This window comes from Coturnix japonica, chromosome 5 (assembly GCF_001577835.2).
Source record: "Coturnix japonica isolate 7356 chromosome 5, Coturnix japonica 2.1, whole genome shotgun sequence".
Taxonomy (NCBI): domain Eukaryota; kingdom Metazoa; phylum Chordata; class Aves; order Galliformes; family Phasianidae; genus Coturnix; species Coturnix japonica.
Genome location: NC_029520.1, coordinates 5,580,566 through 5,599,580, shown reverse-complemented (window position 1 = coordinate 5,599,580; position 19,015 = coordinate 5,580,566). Strand labels below are relative to the sequence as shown.

The 19,015-nt window shown below is 42.8% G+C and overlaps 1 protein-coding gene across 6 annotated transcripts in view; it reads left to right on the top strand.

Annotated features, from left to right (window-relative positions):
* Positions 1-19,015, top strand: part of LDLRAD3 (low density lipoprotein receptor class A domain containing 3) — a 142,312-nt gene that overhangs the window by 37,743 nt on the left and 85,554 nt on the right. The window lies entirely within an intron of this gene.

Below are 19,015 nucleotides of genomic sequence, written 5' to 3'. Positions count from 1 at the left end.
CAACACTTCAACAAATCGTTCCTAACAAGGCACGCGTTTCCATGTGCCGAGTGTACATGAGTGAACATGCTGGGCTTTGAGCGGGGGCTCAGTGCTGCAGGCACCCAGCTAAGCACAGTGAGCCCCCAGCCCACCCCTCACAGACCTGCTTCCCATCTGGGAGCTTTGCACGCTGAGCTCTTCCCTTCTTACACAACAGTTCCGGTGCAGTTATTTAAGCAGTGACTCTGGCTTGCTTTGGAGCCGATGCAAAGAGCTTTCTGAAACCTTTTTTTTTTTTATTGTTATTTTTAATGCATTTGTTTTCTATTTTGAACACTCACGTATCAGATCTTTGGGATTTTTGTTTAAAATGTTCCTTCCCCTGTATATTTTGGCAGCCCCATAACCTTCCCACAGGGAGGACTGGCTTGTCTTTGCTTGGCCTTTTAGTTTTGAGAACTCCTGAAAGAATTACTTTCCTTTTGAGTTCTTTTTTTGGGTACGGATCGGAAACTTTGAAGCCCTGGGGGTCAATGTCAGCTAACAGAAAATAAACAGTGATTCAAGTCTGTGTCTAAACAGTTGTTCCTGTTGCAGAAATAGCTGTTGGCCTGGATTGCATCAGTGGGGATTTGCAAGGCAAAGTTTGATATTTTATTTACATCTCTTTTCTTAGTAGATAAAATATCACTTTTGATCCTGAAAGACCTTATCTGCATGGGAAGGGTTTTACCTATGCTGTGTGCAGGGTGAACGTACACGAGGCTGACAGCTGATCAGGAGACTGTCTTATCTCCACCCATAACCTCTGCTCCCTGTATGAGAGCTCCCCGATTTCATTCCTTTCTGTTTTCCATTCCCCGCCTCACTGCAGGTCCCACTGAGCTCTCATACCTGCACACACCCAGGCATCGCTTCACTCTGCCTTGCTCTCACCTTGTTCCCAGTTCTCCTCATGGCTCCATGGCAGCTCAAGGGCTCCTGAATGCGGGTTAGGTCCTTCAGGGTTTGCACTTACCAGCTCAGTCTGTACAAACATCATCAGTTTCAGGAAGATTGCTTTTTTTTTCTTTCTGACAACTACAGAACTTGCTTTTTTTTTCTTTCTGACAACTACAGAACTTGTTCATTGTTATAGATCTGAAGTAGGTCTTAAAAACGTCAGCCTTCAACCCACTGGAGAGTCGGAGTACATTGCGTAGCTGGGATTCCTACGTGTGGTCTCTGTAATATCACAGTCCAATGTAAAGATCGCTCTGGTGTATAAGCTATATATAATGTATGGATGTACTTCCTAAAATACACTCAGCTTGCTCAGTTTCAGGGGGAAGCTTTTTGTCTGCTCCCTCCAGTCTTTCACACTTGTGCTGTTGGGATCAAGACCTGGTTCCACAGAAAGCATAAACTTGCAGGGCCGCATGTGTGCTGTCATCACAATTTGCCACTACATCTCAAAAGTCTGAGAAAAAAACAGAACATCCCCAGAACTGAGCAGGGATGGAAGCTGCTCGAAAGGTTACCGCATTAATAAACTGCATGGTGTAATGCTTGCTAGCTTAAAGCTTTGATATACTGCAAAGGGAATACCTCACATCTCCCTGTTCAGGTCTTCATTTATACTGATGTTGAGGTATTGCTTCAGTAGGGTTTCTCCTCTGAAAACCCTCATATTGTGCTTGGGAGCTGAAGAGTGCTGTTGTGTACCATTCTGCTCCACTGCTGTATAAAGAGAAGCCCTATGCTTGGAGGCATGTCTGTCCTGTGTATACAGTATATTTGTTTTGTATTCTTGATGCAAAAAACTTCTAAACTGGGTCTGTTGCTTCAACAACCACAATTTTTCCTGTTCCATGATGTGTGCAAGCTGCAGACTGTTGTAGCACTTTGGTGTGTGGGTGATGAACAAGGATTCCTGTAGCAGCTTTGGCAAGCGAGGAAGCTCCCAGCTTGGCAAACCAATAGGAGAAGCGATGCACAAGAGGTGCTGGATATTTGCTGTAGGTGTATATCTGCCAGTGGCCACAGTGTGAGCAGCTGAGGGGAGCTGTGTTAAGGAAAAGCTGCACATCTGGTTACAGGGCATTTGATGTTTGAGTTTGTTTGCTCAAGACTTCCTTTTTAGGTGGTTGGTACTGTACTCTTTTGTTTGCTATCAGAAACATTGGGTGCTGCCAACACCCAGTGAGAGTAACGGCCTGATTGCAGGCTTGCAGTCACGTACCATGATAGGAAGTGGAGATTGTTAGCTATAAAGTAGACTGTAAAAATGCTCCCCTTGTACAAATGTGAAATAAAATGTTCCAAGCCTACCGTCAGCCTGCAGTGCCTGATACACCAAGAGACCAACAAGCTCTTTGGATGAAAGGATTTCATGGCGATAGTATAACATGTTTATTGTGACAACAGCAATCCGGCATCCTGCTTCCATTTGTTTGTTGATTATCTCCCAGGTGAGGAGTAAAACAGCTTCACTTGTCATAAATCTGGGAGGCTGGTTACAGAGCTGGTGGCTTGTTAGACAGCAGTGATGGGATGAGCAGAGGTTCAAGCATCCCTTTGTTTGGTCAGGAAGGACTGAGGCAAGAATGGTTTTATCACCTAGACACAGGCTTTGCTTTTGTAAGGCCAGTAAATCTCACAGAACAGCTTCTGCGATGGTCTGTCCTGTGGTTGCCCTCTGTCTGCACAGGCAGAAAGGCAGTCATGTAACAGGCCTGAAAAGTCCATAGCATGAGGTGCACAGTGATGATAGCAGTGCTCTCATTTTCAGCATCATCAGTGTTGTGGAAACTGACGATTTTAATGAGGTGGTGGGAAGCCTTGTAGGCTGTTGTTTGGTCCTATTGCACACAGGCTGTGATGTCCTACCTTTGGTAGGAGGCAATGCTGTGAGTATTGTAGCTGGTGTTTTCTGTGCCTTAATGTGGAAACCATGCCATTGTCAGTGGGTAGGTTTAGAAGGTGAGGAATAAGAAAGATCTGATGTCTGTGCTGTTGTTTTTGTTTCAGTGGGGATTTGTTTTCTTTCTTTTGTTTCTTAAGTATTAAAGCAAAACCCTTGCTCTGGCAAGATCTCATAATAGGATACGCAGAGATGCAGAATGAAGTATTTCAAGTGAAACCAGTTTTAACGATGATATGCGTTTTAAGGTGTCTCTAAAATGAAACGCTGAATGACGGACTGCCCTTTGCCTGTGATGTAAGTAGATCATGGCTGAGGGTAATTTTATAGTCAGCCATTAGTATAATCAGTTTATCCTGAATTTACTGGATGCTGAAGAATTTTCGAGAGGGAGCTTGGATGTGTTTTAAAGAAAAAAAGCGAAGAGTTCTGCTGGAACACATTTAACTGAATTAGCCCCTCTCGCAATGAAACTTTAGCTTAAATATATGGTCAATGAAAGAGAGAGGCTGTGAATTTTGCACTGCATTTGGCATGGCCTAGGAGTGTGTACTTAGATGCTTGTAGGGCATGTGAAAACTTGCTGTACTCTGGTAGCCTGGTCCTGATGCTTGAGTCTGCTATGTTGGGTTTTGTCCCCTTGGAAGCCTCTTGCACAGTACAGCTGTCAGATGAGAGACCAGTTCAAGCCAACCTTTTGCCATGCGCAGTGTGAGGAGGTATCTAAACAGAGCTGCTGGTCTCTTTGTTCTTTCTTGTTCCCAGCTGCCAGCACAGATAGCCATCTCTTGATTGCAGAGAGACCTGTGGAATTAGGTATCTCATTTAGCTGCAACCCACAAGAGCATGTCCTCGAAAGCTTGAGAAGTGGAAGGTGCTTCCCATTAGTGTGAGAGGTGTGCTGCAGGATAGGAGCCGTGTGGACAGGTAACCAAAATGGCCTGGATGAGTGAAATAGAAATGAAGGGATGATGCGGGAGGGCTGCTGGTCAGAATCACCTCTTTTGTGGTTCTTAAGCCTTCTGTGTGTTATATTCTGTGATGGTCAGGGACCTGAGATAACGAGTGGAAGGGGATGTGACAGCAAAACTCTTAAAATGAGTGAGGCTAAAATCCATGGGCAGGATCTTTTTGGATTAGGAGTCGATCTGGGGGGTCCTTACCCTGTGTGGTGTTCCCACTTAAAATTGGTATTGTAGCTCCCAGGCAGCCTGTGAGGCTTAGTTTATTAAAGACTAGGAAGTGCTTAGATTGAGGATGGTTGGATTGTGCTGTTCTGGATTTTTGTTTGTTTTTTTCCCCTTCTACCTGTATAAATAGTTGAGTTTGGAGTTCTTCTGGATACCAGCTCTCCTTCTTAGCAGCTTTCATTTGTGCTGTTAGTGCTGTGGATCCCTGTTTTAGTCAGGAGCAGTATCCTACAGGTTACAACAGGCATGTTTCCCAAGTTCAGAATTACTCATGCCATTGAAATGTTCTGTTTTGCTGGTAAGAGCTGGGTACCAGATAAAACTCTCTTGACACTATGAATTCTTCTCAGCTATTCATCCCTGTTTTTCCTTTCTGTTCTTTTTGTTTGGTACTTCTTTTTGTTAGAGTGAAGATTCTTCATTAGTCATTAATATCATTAAGATTCTTCATACTGAGGAGTTTCAGGTCCAGCAAAACATGAAATGTGATAAAGACACAAATAGACATAATAATAAAAATCTATATAATTGGCAAGCTACGCTTTTTTTCATCTCTAACAAGGCAAAGGAAAGAGCGGCAACCTGTAGTCCTGCTGCTTGCACTTCCTTTACTGAACCTTGTGGTCAGCTTTATCTTTTTTTCTCTAGATTTGGATCTCTCGTCGTGTATTGGGTGGAAAGTTACATTGCTGATAAAGGAAGTTTGGGCACGTAGGATGCCTTTGTGCTGCTAAACTTGCCCCTTTTTATCTGTCTTTTCCTTACCCACTGATAAGGTCCAGCCATGGGCTGTGTGGCTTCCTGCTGTGACCATGCTTGGAAGGTGCTGTTTGGCTAGAGCAGGGTGCTGAGGACTTGGATTTCCATGGGTTCTTGATGCAGTTTTACAGGGGCATTGTGCCTCTTGAGGAAACTGTTGAATTTCTCAGTGATCATATATGAAGTTCAGTTAATTCAGTTACTTGCCACACGGTGCAGGGTGTTCATGTTTAGATGGCTAAATGTGTTGTCAGTGTTGGCACCGCTGGAGAGACCAATACAAAATGTGCTACAACAGTTCCTCACATTGTTATATTTGCATAGTAGCCCTAATTTGCTAGAGGTGCCCAAGCACATCAGTTCCTCATGGACAGATACAATAATAGACTCACCACTAAAAAGCTCCAAAGGAAACACATTGCAGCAATGGTAATGAACTTCAAAGGAAAGCAACTCCTCTGGCACACTAACCCACCTCCTGTCTGTAGTATGAGTTGCTGCTTTTGTGGCTATGGCTGAAAATATGCAGATCAAGAGCTGGGTTGCAATGGAGGCCACTAAGGCAAATAGATGGTCTGTCTGGAGCCTGAACTGCACATGCTTTTTACCTTGAGGAGAGCAGTTATCTACCTGAGATGTCCAGGGCTCCTTGTAACTTGTCAGGATGCTGGTCTTAAGGGTGGGGGACTGAAACCTTCCACGACGTGAGCAATGATAAGAAACATGTCTTACCAAGGGCTTGGCATTGTATGAAACAGAGTCTGCAGCTTTGCTTGTTTGGGTAACTGGAAAAACACAATGCAGATGCTGAGATCAAGATCTGCTCAGGCTGGCAGAATGCAAACGGCGCTTGGCAAATCCCGGAGTCTGGAAGAACTGTACTTACTGCTTAATCAGTTTTAAAAGACTATGTCATTATACTAATTAGACATAATTCAGAATTGGCTAACAGGAGAAACGGCAGTGTGTTTGTGTTGATTGCAGTCTATTCAGACTCAAAATAGTTCTGTTTTTTTCTTTGAAGGCAACCTTTTGAAAAGTGGAAAGAAAGTGGAGAGGGACCAAAAAATCCATGGGCTGATGCTAGTTACGTGCCTTAATGAAGTGCTGGCTGAATTTAAAACCTAGGGTTGCGGGTGAAATAAAAGCCTGTGTGGAATAGCAGGTAGAATTGTGTGAAAAGCAAAACCAAAAGCATGTTGAACTTTTAAATGAATAGACCATTCACTGTACCGTGTAACTGAGGTCTGGCGTGTTAAACCTGCCTTGTATTTAATGAACTCCTGGTGTAATTGTAATTTACATTCTCTAAGAAATTCCTTTTTCCTAATCCTTTCTTAAGGTAGATCTACCTCTATTTGTTTGGCATTTTCTCTCTTGGGGTTGTAGCAGCTTTGGATGTCAGTAAGCATGAAGGTGTGAGAAAAGCATATCCTGAAATTTTTCAGCCTGTAAACTCTAAAGCAAACCACAAGTATTGGTCCTCCTGCAGTCATTTTGACCAGCAGCCCTTCCATAGATCTGCAGGCAGTATGTGAGCTTCAGGAATGGATTTCTTTTCGCTTCTCTGAGGAAGGACCAGAAGGCACAATGAACCACTCAAGAGTACACTTTTGACCAAAGATCAATGAGATGTGACTGCAGCATTGATAGACTACCAGTGAGATAAAAGTGTCATTGCTAGGAGACTTTCTAGCATTGTTTGTAAGCTTCACAACCTTACAAATCAGTAAGTAGTATCAATTGTACCCTAAAAATCTTTGATGAGGGATGTTAGTTTCTGTATTACAAGCCTGAGGTAGTGATGCCAGCTTCTTTTTTCATACCAGCATTGCTGACAGCATTACGCATTGCCTTTTAAAGCATTTTTGATTGCAACCTTTGTCTTCTAAAAAAGAGTCCAGAATAGTTGTGGGGACCTTCTTTTTTAATACTTGAATTATATGTCCATTAAGGATAAGAGCGCGACAGCAGTTTTTCTTCCTCCTTCCAATTTTCCTTGAGAAGACAACATTTTATAAAACATATATATTACAAATCATATAATTTCCTCTTTGTGCTGCATCTCTAAGTGACCTTTCTGAGAAAAGCTTGTCCTTTTCAGCAGCTATGATAGTAGTAGATGTGTTGTGGAGAACCAGTGATTCATGGTTCATGGGTGTTTGCTCTTCTGAGATAACTTATCCTGGTGTTTGTCTCTTAGTTACATCAGCAGAGACCACCCAGGTTAAGTGGTGCTTGATGACGTTGGTTTGCACAGCTCTGCCTTGTCATCAGTCTCACCTTTTAGACAAAGAAATACATAGGGATTATATATAGGAATTATAGGAAGTTTCTGCCTTTCCTGTACAAAATTTTGCATATTAGGGACAGTGGACATTTCTGCTCCAATTTCTTGAAGCAGTTTTGGAAATTTTTCAAGCTTTCAAAGTTAAGGGCTCTCTATTTACAAATGACTTCAGTAGTAGACTTCAGTGTCTAATCAGATAGGGTATTCTTAAAATTTCTAATGGGATCCTTGAAAATGTGCCAAGGGATGACATAGGTTTTCTAATGAATTGTTTTAATGGAGCTCTGGCTTGCTATTTGGTTAACAGTCTTCAGGGTAGCTTCAGACTGCTTACTTTCCAATTTTCTTGTGTTATCTGGAGATAAATGTCCACCTTATCGGAGCTTAATAGCCAATTAGCTGAGAGAAATAGCATCTGAAAATATAAAAAGCAGTTTTGTTCACCGGCAGGATATTCTTGTCCTAACTGAGGCTGAATCTTGCCTGTTGACTGCCATTGCTCCTTTTAAACAATCTCATGGGGAAACTGTTCAGCTTACAAAGCACAGTTTGGCTGATTTTATTTTTTTCCCCCTGCTTTGTTTGCTCATCAACTTTTGCAAAGCTGGGAAGCCCACCTTGGTGAACAGACTTTCTTGTTTTAAGAAGCAATCAGTGTAACTTTCTCTGGATCTCTGTAGAGCCGCATGAGACCTGTCAGCTCCTGTTAAAATTAAACCTACGTGACTTCTGAGGTATCTGGTGGTTATCTCTGTTTTGGACAGGAAACATGCCTGATAGGAGTTATCTTGAGGGGAAAGTGACCCAGAGTGCTCCTTCCAAACACACAGCTCACTGTAGTATTGAGGGCAAGATTTGCAGGTTCAAGCACACCAAGTTGCTTCTTTGTAGGAAAACTAACTTGGCATAGGCTTGGTACGTATTCCAGCATCACTTAATTCATTCTGGAAGGAATATGTTGGCCTGATGTTTTGGAAAAAGGGTATTATTGAAATGCTGTAGGTCCTGTTTTGGTTAGAGAATGCTTTGAGTGAGAGCAAGCTCAGCTGTCAGAATTCAACCCTTGGTATAAGCAGCTATACCAAGAGCTTGTCACTGCATGTTTACAGGGCAGAATCATTTTGGAGAAGATGAAACATACAGATTCCTAGTCTGTTTTTAAGCAAGTTTCCTAAGCTGTTCCTTTCTTCTCCTCCCACAAAGAGCCTTCCGCATTAAACAAAGGTAAATATATGCATACAAGAGGGAAACAAAAATGAACCACCATACCAGGTGTTCTCATTGAGCCCCAGTGACAGCAAGTAAAAGAGGATTGTTGATTTCCTTATTGACAATGCCTTGATATGGCTAGGTACTGGGGTTTGCCTCTGGAATTGCTGTGAGCTGAGTTAGGTTGGCTGTTGAGCAGCAAGGCTTCGGGAATGTGACATTCACAGAATCATTTAAGGTGAGGAAAAAGCCACAAAGATTTCCCAGCCTGGCTGTGAACCAGCCACACCACCATGGCTGCCAAAGCATGTCCCTTTATACAGTACCTATCCTTTCCATGAGAATTTCCAGGTTTGGTGATGCCACCACCTCCCTAAGCAGCCTGTTCCAATGCCTCACCATCTGAGAAGAAATTTTGCTTCATATCCAACCTGAACCTCCCATGGTGCAACTTAAAGCCACTTCCTCTCATGCTATCACTATTATAGAGGAGAAGAGGCCGACCCCCTCCTCACCACGACCTCCTTTCAGGTCTGTGTAGAGAGCAGTATGGTCTTCCCCAAGCCTCCTTTTCTCCAGACGGAACAATCTCAGTTCCCGCAGCTGCTCCCCATAAGACTTGTGCTCTGGATGTCTCACCAGCTCTGTTGCCCTTCTTTGGACATGCTTCAGAATCTCAGTGTTTTGTGGTGAGTGGCTAAAAACTGAGCGCAGCACTTATGATGCAGCCTCACCAGTGCTGAGTACAGAGGGATGATCACCTCCCTGGCCTGTTCTGGTACAGCTGGGCTGTACCTGTGTTCTAATCACAGTCCCCAAATGGTGTATTATCTGCTTACTTGCTCAAAGATTTTTGCATACGTCTTTGCTTGTTTATTACTGATGAATGAATTATTCAAGATACGGCTGTAGGCCTTTGATACTGATACTTTGCTTTTTTTCTTGCTTTTTTTTTTTTTTTTTTTTTTTTAATGATGTACCCTAAAAAGCAGTTTATATATTTGGAAAACTACTGATCAGTATATGTCTTCATGTACCCATCTCCTTAGAATCTGAGCAGCACAGAAACATAAATTATGGATGCCTGCAGCATTCCCGTGGGATCGGAGAGCATTAGTAATCATTAACAGATAACGAAAACTGAAGCCAAGGAAAGCAGAGTAATGTGATCATACGAGACATCTGTGGTAGGGCTGAATCCTCTCTCTGGTCTTCTCAGATTCCACCCTGAAAGCTGCCCTTTCCTGTAAGGGATCCTGTTGGTAAGGCTGGGCTGTGTCGCAAGCACTGACATCCATCTTCCTCCTCCCAAAGCTCACATTGCTGGCATTCCTGCCAGGGAAAGGATTAGGAGCTGAAATGCTGACATTACACTGTGTGTTGTTTAACTTGGGTCAGATGAGATGTGGCTGCCAGTTTGACAGCTGAGTCTGTGTCTGCCCCGACTGTAGCAACTGCTGCTGGTGGTGAAGGCTCCAGAAGTGTGAGACTTCATTAAGTGTGTGTAAGCAGCATGTAGGGCTGATGGCTTAGCATGCCTGGTGTAGGATTGGTAAGGGGCAGGCTGGGGAGCAGGATGTGAGGTGAATGTGCATGACACCCTCTGTTTTCTAATAGCACAATAAACAATGGCTTCGGTAGAAAATACAGGTGGGAAGTGTGGTAGGAGTAGAGAGTTCTCTTTCCTAGTTTACTCCTATGTATCAGTGATGGAAGTATTCTTTGGTGGTACTACTGACAATCTTGAGTGACTGTAAGAGTGTTTTGAATCATGACTGGATTCCTTGGCTTTCTGCTGAGCTTGTAGTTGAATTTATTTGCGTTGGCACAAAGGTTAGCTAACTTGGGGGCAAGCTGTGTGTAGATGTCGAGTGTCTTGAAGTAGTAGGGTTTCAGGACCACCTTTGCTTCCTCAGGGCAAATCCTGCCACTGAGCATATGTTGTAGATCACATTTTTAACGTGGTGTGTATTTTTTCCCCCTAGCTTCCTTTCTGCTGCCCTTTCCTTTGAACACAGTCATCTTTGTCCTTTTTTTTCTTCTTCTTTTCCTCCTCTAAAAAGTAGCAAGAAGTGGTGGGTACTGAAGTTCCTCAGTTTTGTATGTGGAACACTCACAGTGCCTCTCTGAAGTGGGGATTTCTTTACAAATGGTTATTATATAATATAAATCAAGGTGATGTGTGCTCATGTACAGACAGGGCTGAGACAACATCCTAGAGATAACAGTGATCCTTGGCAGTGCTTAACGTTAGGCAGATTGTTTGCTGTTGGCCTTTTGCCTTGCTTGAAATGGTGATACCACCTCAGTTTCTTTAGTTTCATAAATGCTGGTAAGTGCTCAGTTCCCTGAAGTGAGTGGTATCAATAATTCATTACCACTTAATTGCTGGAGCTGGTTTCTGATTGATTTGGTAAGTAGGACACTAGGAAATGGTACACTTCCCCTGTCAGCTATGCTTAGCTGCTTTGGCAGGTGCCTCATGGAGAGCTGTCCCCATGCCTTCTCTTTATTCCAGGGATTCTTTGCCCCGGGCCACAATAAAGCCAGGGGAGCTTGCAGAAGGAATGAGGCAAACAGCAGGAAACGGAGTTGTGGATTTTTTTGTGTTGCTTACAGTGCGTTCTTGAAGGGTTGAGCTGCAGGCAGTTCGGAGTGGGAAGCTCAGGCCTGTGTGGATGGCACACACCATTGCTGTCAGCCACTTCTGCTTCCCGACTTGCTCAGGTAGAGAGGCTTCTGCGCTGACAGGTTGGTTCCTGCTGGTGCTTTGAGTGAGTAAAGGTCTCCTGCTTTGGTCTGATGCTGTTGTGTTGATTAGCTCAGCTGAGATGCGGGTTCTCCTTCCTTGCGGTCAGCATTTCCCGTGTGTAAGACGACAAGTGCCTCCAGTCGCCCATTGTGGAATATGGCAAGTTCCTTTTCTGGCACCAATTAAGACACAAGAGAGGGAAACTTTAAACTTCATGTCCAGGAAAATATGTGGTTCTTGCTTTTATTAGCATAGGATAGTCTCTGTACTGTGTAGGATATGGAATAAAATAAGCATGAGGAGGTATACTGTATAGGGTAGGAAATAAAATAAAGGTAAGGAAGCAGTGCAGCATGACAATCTTACAGGCCCAGGAATGAGGCATGGGAAAGGTGAAGGACTGTTTGTTTGTTTATTTGCATAATGTATCGCCTAGGGCTACTGTAGCTTTTTCCTTTTTTGAATGTATTGTACATTTCAAAGATAGGTGGGTACAACAGGACTTCAATCGTAGCGTCTTCTGATCACTTTTAGTTCAGGACATTGCCTTTATCTTAGAGAATGTGCATGGTTCAGCCGTATGAATCCTTCTCAAAGGCACTGCTGTGTCCTAATAAATAGCACACATCTCCAGGAGTGCGTGCTCTGAGTCTGGTTTGCCCAGGAGAGATTAGAAATGAATGTTACTTTTTTTCTTATTATTATATTTTAGTTGTTTGTTTGTTTGTTTTTCATGAATGTACATAGATTACAAATAGATTTAGCTCAAAATTAAGCATATTGAAAATTATTGTATTACTTCTTTTATACATTTTTGAGGCCACATATCCAGATTCTTCTGTTCTTTGAATGAATGAACATGGATATTTTTCAGTAGGTTTGCTCTCATGAAGATGTATTGACAGCCTGATTCTCAGAGATGAGTCTTTTTGTTTTCAGGTATTCTGGTGTCTTTAAACTTCATTGAAATGACAAGGCTGGAAAAAAAACATCAATGTCACTAAGCTGCTTTGCAGGATTTCCTCAGGATCAGTTCATTTCTTCCATTTCCAGTCAGCAGGCTTCCTTTAAAAACATAGGTTTCTAAGCCCAAATTTCAAAAGATGAAACTTCATTGAAACAGAAAGAAGTTAATAATTTTAGCCAGCTGTAATTTGTTCTGTTCACACAGTGTCAGTCTCACCTCTCTTCCAAGGAAGGAGAGAATAATTGGACGTAAAAGGTGCTTTTACTTCGAGTGAACTTGTGAAAACTGGGAGTTTTGACTTAAATTTCTTGTGGCTAGGATATCGAAAGCAGCCATGTTCCTCTGCACTGTGTTCTTAAAGCTAAGTTTTTTTTAAAGACTCTCAGGAAGATTTATTGTGGGTTTCTGTAGGTAGCAAATTTAGAAGGCCTGGGCAATTATGGCTTAAACCTGCATTTTTCATCAGCGCAATGTTTGATTCTTTGCTGATTTTTACTACTGTGATTCTAATATCTTCAAAGGAACAACTTTGCAACAGAAGAAGTTATTGAGAGATGATGTTGGATGAGTTGGGCTGATGTTTGGGGATTGAATTGTTGGATTTCTGTCCCCGGTGGCAAGTTTTGTGCTCTGGTTGAGGGATGATTTGGTGGAAGGAAGCTTGATTTTCATCTTGCCATGCAAAATTGTTGGCACTGAGTAAGTGTTTGATTACAGAACATCACTGGTAGCACGTGCTTCCTGCTGACAGAGTGTGTCTAAAACAAACCACAAGTGTTGACATACTGGAGAAGCTGTGGTATCACTCACCTCCAGCAGTCATTGTGGATGAGGTGACAATCTGCTCTGTCTGGGTACCTGAGCCCATACTGTCACTGTGCTCTGGCTGTTCCTGAAGTGAGTTGATTACATGGTTATCTGGAATGTACTGCGAAAGTTTTGATGGACATCAAACAGTGACAGTAATGAAACTGCAAAATTGCCTTGTTGATAGTGATCTCGGTGACAAAATGGTCATGCAGCCATTGGAATGAGCCTTTGTGACTGCTTAAGGGATGTTTACCATTGGGATCAGATTTTTAGAGGAAGTAAGAAACTAATTTTCACCAGCCAACCCACTGTGAGTGTTGGATTTCTGTTTGTATTAACTCTACACCCTCCGACAAGCTATGGAAACTTACGATGGCTCACCTGAAATCTGACTGATGAGGAAAATCCTTCCTGTTATCGTCGTTGGGATTAGCATTTTGCATCTCATAGGCAAGATGCTGATTGTCTGAATAGCCTTAGTGGAAAAGAAGGGAAGGAACATCCATCATCAGCTAAATACATCTATGATTGGGTTAATGTATTACAGACACACTGAGGCATCCTTCCTGCCTCGCTGGATTTGCATATGGAATCCACTTCCATTGTTTCAGTGCTGATAACACTTCAACTGAAGTTTTTTCACATGGTTATCAGCTGTGCTGTAGTCAATAATTACAGTATTCCTTTTATATTTACATTTTGGGGAAATCTGGAGGAAATACAACCAAAATATAACGAGCTAGTGGATGGTTTGTGTTGCTGGCTGTACTGTGTCTTCTGTTTCATTTGTGAAGGATGTGAATGTGGTGTAGGGCACTTAAAGCCCATGATGTGTTTGGTGCTAGTGTCCTGGGTGAGCTTTATCGTTGCATTGTATTTTCTGTGCCTTAGTTTTCCCTTTATATTCTTTCAGCTAATTTGCAGAATATGGATCAGTGTCAGAAGTCATTTTTTTTGTGTTAACTTCCTGAATCAGAAACATCCATATATAATTTGCTGCAAAGCAATAGGAGCACAGATCTTTCCTTTCTGTGTTATATTCTACATTGTGTTTGAGTATGTGGAACTTAATTGGTTAGGAGGATGGGAAAGAGCTACAATAATCACATTCTACCTTTCTTCTGAGTGGTATGCATTTAACTTTGATGAATTCAGTTTATTAATTGACCTTCATGTGTTAGTCCTTTCTAGAGAGTCTGTCCCATGAACAAATAGGAAGCCCTGTGGCTTAAACAGGAAGCAAAGACAGTGGAAGAGCAGTGCTTGTGGTATAACGGGCAACTGTACAGCTAGTTTCTCCTGTGCATACTTTATTTATGTAGCCATTAACAGTTAAATTATTAATGAGGCTGGATTGCTGAAGGAAGCTACATCTGAGGCTGGCTCTCCCCTTTCCTTGTGCTGCAGTCACTGCATTGGAGGAAACCAGGTCTATGTGGAGTGGTGTGAGCTGCTGACAGGATTCCTTCCAAGCCTGAGGTGGGGAATGCAGCTGAGTTGCTGATGTCTTTCTCAAACCTCTTCATTTCTAGTTCTTGAAGTGCAAGGAGTTTACTCTGTACTGTGGTGAACGCTGGATACCGTTGTCAGTGCAGGTGGGCGATGGCCTGTGGGGAAGAAGCCAGCTGGGTCTGCTGGGAGCAGAGCAATGTGCCGTGGTTGGCACAGGCCCATCCTTGTGCTAGGCAGCGTGCCTGCTGTCCTCCGCTGCCACAGTGCCTGGAGAAGCTGTCCTGCTAAGTCCCTCTGACAGATGTCGTGGAGTGTTAGTGTTTAGGGAGAAGAAAGCCTCTTTTGTCAGATGCATACTGAAGGACGGTGAAATCTTTTGTTCATATTAAAAACAAGATGACAAAAGATTCCTAATTCACAGCCTTTATCATGGGTGTACCATCTTTTGGCTTGTCTGGGCCACCTTGAGTGAATGGGAATTGGGTTGCATGCACAAAGGTTGCTCTGAAAGTAATGCCTTATATTTATTTCTGTGGTAACAGCCTATCCAAAAGCATGACAGTGCTTTTTAATAGAGAAAATTCTCAGCTGCAAATCACTGTTTTTCAACACAGTCACCACCAGTAGCTGTGCATTCTCACCAGTGAACAAGAGCCTGCATGCTGTGCTTGTAAAAATCTGCACCCGAGGAGAGGACCCACTGTCACCACTGTTGAAATGCACCACGTACCACCTCACTGTACTTACATCCACTGCGTGGTCTCCAAAAGGGGTGGCTGCACTGTGAGCACACAGCTCCCAGGCTGTGCATTGGACATGCATGGTCTGTGTCATCTAAGTGTGGGATTCCTCATCCCAGCCAACTATTTCTGACTTTGCAAGCGACTTCTGTGCTGAAGCACTGATATCCACGTACCTCTGTAATGTACTGCTGTCAGGAAGTGCGAGTGATAGGGAAAGCAAGGGACCATTCTATCTGATGGTGTGAAATGAAAGCCCCTTCCTACTTCCCTTGTGGGAGGAAAATAGTCGGTGGTTAAGTCAGCTTCTTTTTAACCTATTCACATTTACCTTATGTCTCATCTGGAGTATGCAGTTCCTTTCTAAAGCTTTTAACTAATTCTCAGCAGTCGCAGAAATCCATTGCCTCAAGTAGGTCTGTGTCCTACCTGTGAGGCTGCTTCCTGTGATCCTGATGAAGCAGATGCACAGAGGAGAGAGAACCTCAACATATGGATGCTCTCAGTTTATCGTGCTTTTCCACGTGAGAAGCACGAGCTGTGACTTCTGCTCTTTGACAGAAGAACAAAGCAGAATGTGTCAACCTACTTATGATGAGAAAAAGGCCTTGCAATAGCTGCAACTCAAAGGGACTGGTGTATGGGGATCTCTGGTGCTTCATCAGGAGCTTTATTGCTTCCAAGTGTTTTTGGTTACCCTGGGGGAAAGGAGGAACTCTGAAATGATCAACAAGAAAGTTGCTGTTCTCTAAAGTGTGCTGAGGTGTTTTTAGAGAATTGGAGAACAGATGAATCTGAACGTGGGTTAAGGCATGCTTCTGACAAGTAAGAATTAGTTTTTGTAACAGCACTACACTCAGATTTGATAGCTTGTAAAATGCAAAGACTCAAGGCAGCTCCACAAAGTCCTCTCTGCTCCATGTCTGGAGTGGGGTGGGGGAGGCTCTGGCTGCGGCCCATGCATGCTGTGCTAGTGGTCTGTCTGTCTGGCAGTGGCTGTTAACCTAGCACTGTTTCCTACCCTCATCCTTAAAGCATCCGTCATCTGCAGTTTTCATTGTCTTCTGAATTTCTTGTAGTGTGTGGGAGGGAAACTGCAAATGTGCCACAGTCAGAGCTAGCAGGTGGTGATTTCTTGAGGGTGCAAAAGAAATTTGAACGTGGTTGTTACAGAGAAAATATGCTGCCTTTTGTTACAAAGGCATCTCTTCCTTTTTGCCTCATCTTACCTGGATCTGATAGGCGCTTTGCAGAAGTCTTGGTGTTGCTTGACATAAGCAGTTTGCTGCTCACTGACCTAAAAGAAATTGCTGTTGAAACTCAGCAATGTGCAAGCTGTGCTGCCTTTGTCCTTACACAGTAAATATAATGATTATTCTTGTTATTATTTCTATCTACAGGCAGGGGGAAAAATAAACAACCTTTCACGAAGCGTGATACCTTTCTTTTAATTCTGATTAATCAAATACATTTCTCTCCCAGTAAAATAAACACAATGTGTGAGACCCACCCAGCTAAATTTACACCCTGCAATTTTCAGACATTCATTGCCACTAAATTGGCAGAGTGGCTAGAGCCAAGCATACCTGCTTTGCAATTATATCTGCTGGGTTGGTATTTATGGGAATGCCCAGCTAGGCCAGTGAGATGCAAAATTAACCCTTAATGGCAACATGCTGAAACTGCTTCTTCATTAGTGAATTTACCAAGGCACTCAAAGAAGCCTGGTTGTTGTCCATCTCATGAGCTCCTGCAAGTGGTGACCTTTGGTTCCATAAAACCTTGGGGAAAGATTAGGAAATCCTTTAGCAGATCCTAAGAAATTCAGCAGATCCTAAGTCTCAGTTTGGGTTTTATGTGAAAATAAGTGTATCATGTTTGGGAACCAAGTGGATAGATTGATGTGTTGAGATTAATATTGAACCTTGAACAAATAATATTGGTAAGTTCAGAGCAATCTGGGATCATTTCTTTGCTTCTCAGCCCCCTCAGCTTTGCCAGTTTGATCTGTCAGGACATGTCTGTGCCCCAGCTTCTTGCAAAAGCACACCTGGTAGCCTGTATAAATGTGACAGATGCCAGCAGGAATGTGGAGCTTTCAGGGGTTATTTAACCAGCAAAATGATGCCTGAAGTTATAGCAATGTTTTAGAGATCCCCCGAGTTTTGCTTTGGCTCATTTTGAGAATACTTGATGCAGAATTGTTGATAAAAACCTTGAAAGTGACAGTGGCTTTGTAGTTAACCAGAAGCTTGTTAATGTGTGTTCTGTCCCCTTCTTGGTCCATCCTAGTAAAACACAGCCAGGCTTGGAAGTTGGAAGTGGCTAAGTGAGATACACAGAATATTTGGTTGTTCTTCCTTAGCTGGAGTGCACTACAAGACTCCTTCAGGATCCTTTGTCTGATGAGCACGTTGAGGTGGGTGGTGTAGTTTTTGGTTTTTATTTGTGGCTTCTTATAATACGTGGTATCCTGCTGTGGTAATATTTGCTGGAAAGCATTAGTCCCAGATGCCTTCCAAAAGAACTGCATACCCACACTGCCCACCCTGCGTTAACTTCCCATCTGTGTGGAGGCTCTGTATGGGCTCCAATGTGGTGGAAAAACATCATTTCTCTCAGTTAGGGCTTCTGAGAATAAGTGAAATAGATAAAGCAAAACTGAACTGTGAAAAGGGTGAGCTTTCACTTCAATATAATCCCTGCTGTTTATCTTCTTAACAGCATGTTTCCCATTGACAAAATGCAAATACCATTTATTTTTCTGTTATTGATTTGCTTACAGAAAGCAGAGAAATCTAATCCATACAGCAAATGCTGATTCTCTTTATTTTCTGTATATATTTTTATTATTACTGCATAAAGCACATCAAAAAACTCTGTCTGAATTGGAGAAAATCACATTTTAGGTAGGTGCTTATATAAACAGTTATTTTTCACTTGAAGTGATTATTCTCTGAGTCTCTAGTAGTAACTGTGGGAAATTCCCAACTTCAAATAGCCAGTTGTTGTTTGCATCTGTCATGGCCAAGTCCCATCTTCTGCCCTCATTTAACTTTGTCAGAGGTTTCCTGGTGCAGGACACATGACCGGAGCTATCAGAAATAGCAAATGCATGCCATCTTTGATAAAGAAACCTTTCAAATCTAAAGTAATGGCAAAATCTCCTCAGATAGACCCAGGGCATGACATTTAAGGAAGCTATGCCCTGTGGTGTTTTGCTGATGAATCAGATCAGTATGAGCAGTGATCTCCAAAATACCAATGTGAGAATGATGTGAAAGTCCCACATGGGCTGAAGAGTTGTTGGCTGTGCCACAGCTAGTCCTGCTTTCAGTGTAGTGTGGCTAAAAACCAGCTGATTAGGACCCAGCCTGGTGATCTTCTGAAGTCAAGGCTTTATTTTTCCCTGTGAATTTGAAATTGTTATTTTTGTGTGTGTGTGTGTCCATTTCTGTGCTGTCAATACACCTGGAAAGGAATGCTCTGCCTTTCTACCTGTAGCTTCAAGGATGCTTGCAGTTTTGATTGCACCGTGTTTTGGCGCTCAAGTCAGGTGATGCTTCCAGATTCATGCATTGGATTCTTTTGTGTCTAACTCTTCTCACTGTTGGATTTATGTTCCTGTTTGAGGTTTAGTGTCTGTTTCTGGCTGCTGCTTCTTTCTAGGAGCAGCACTACCCTGTCCCCATAGACAGCATGCTGTCACTGGCACTTAGTACAGCCATTCTCCTCTTCTTGAGCTGTTCTTTCTTTGACTCCAGTTGTCTTCTGTTAATTGATCTCCTAACTTCAGCTGTTTCTTTAATGTATTGTTTGGAAAAACATTCTTGTTGCTCTTCCAGATTTCATTTTAGGAGCCTCAGGAGAGAACTTTCTGGACTCCTTGTTTTGTATTCTTAGGGCAGGACTTCAAAGCAAGAGCTGAATTGCTTTCCCAAGGTAGGGAAGTCTGCAGTTCT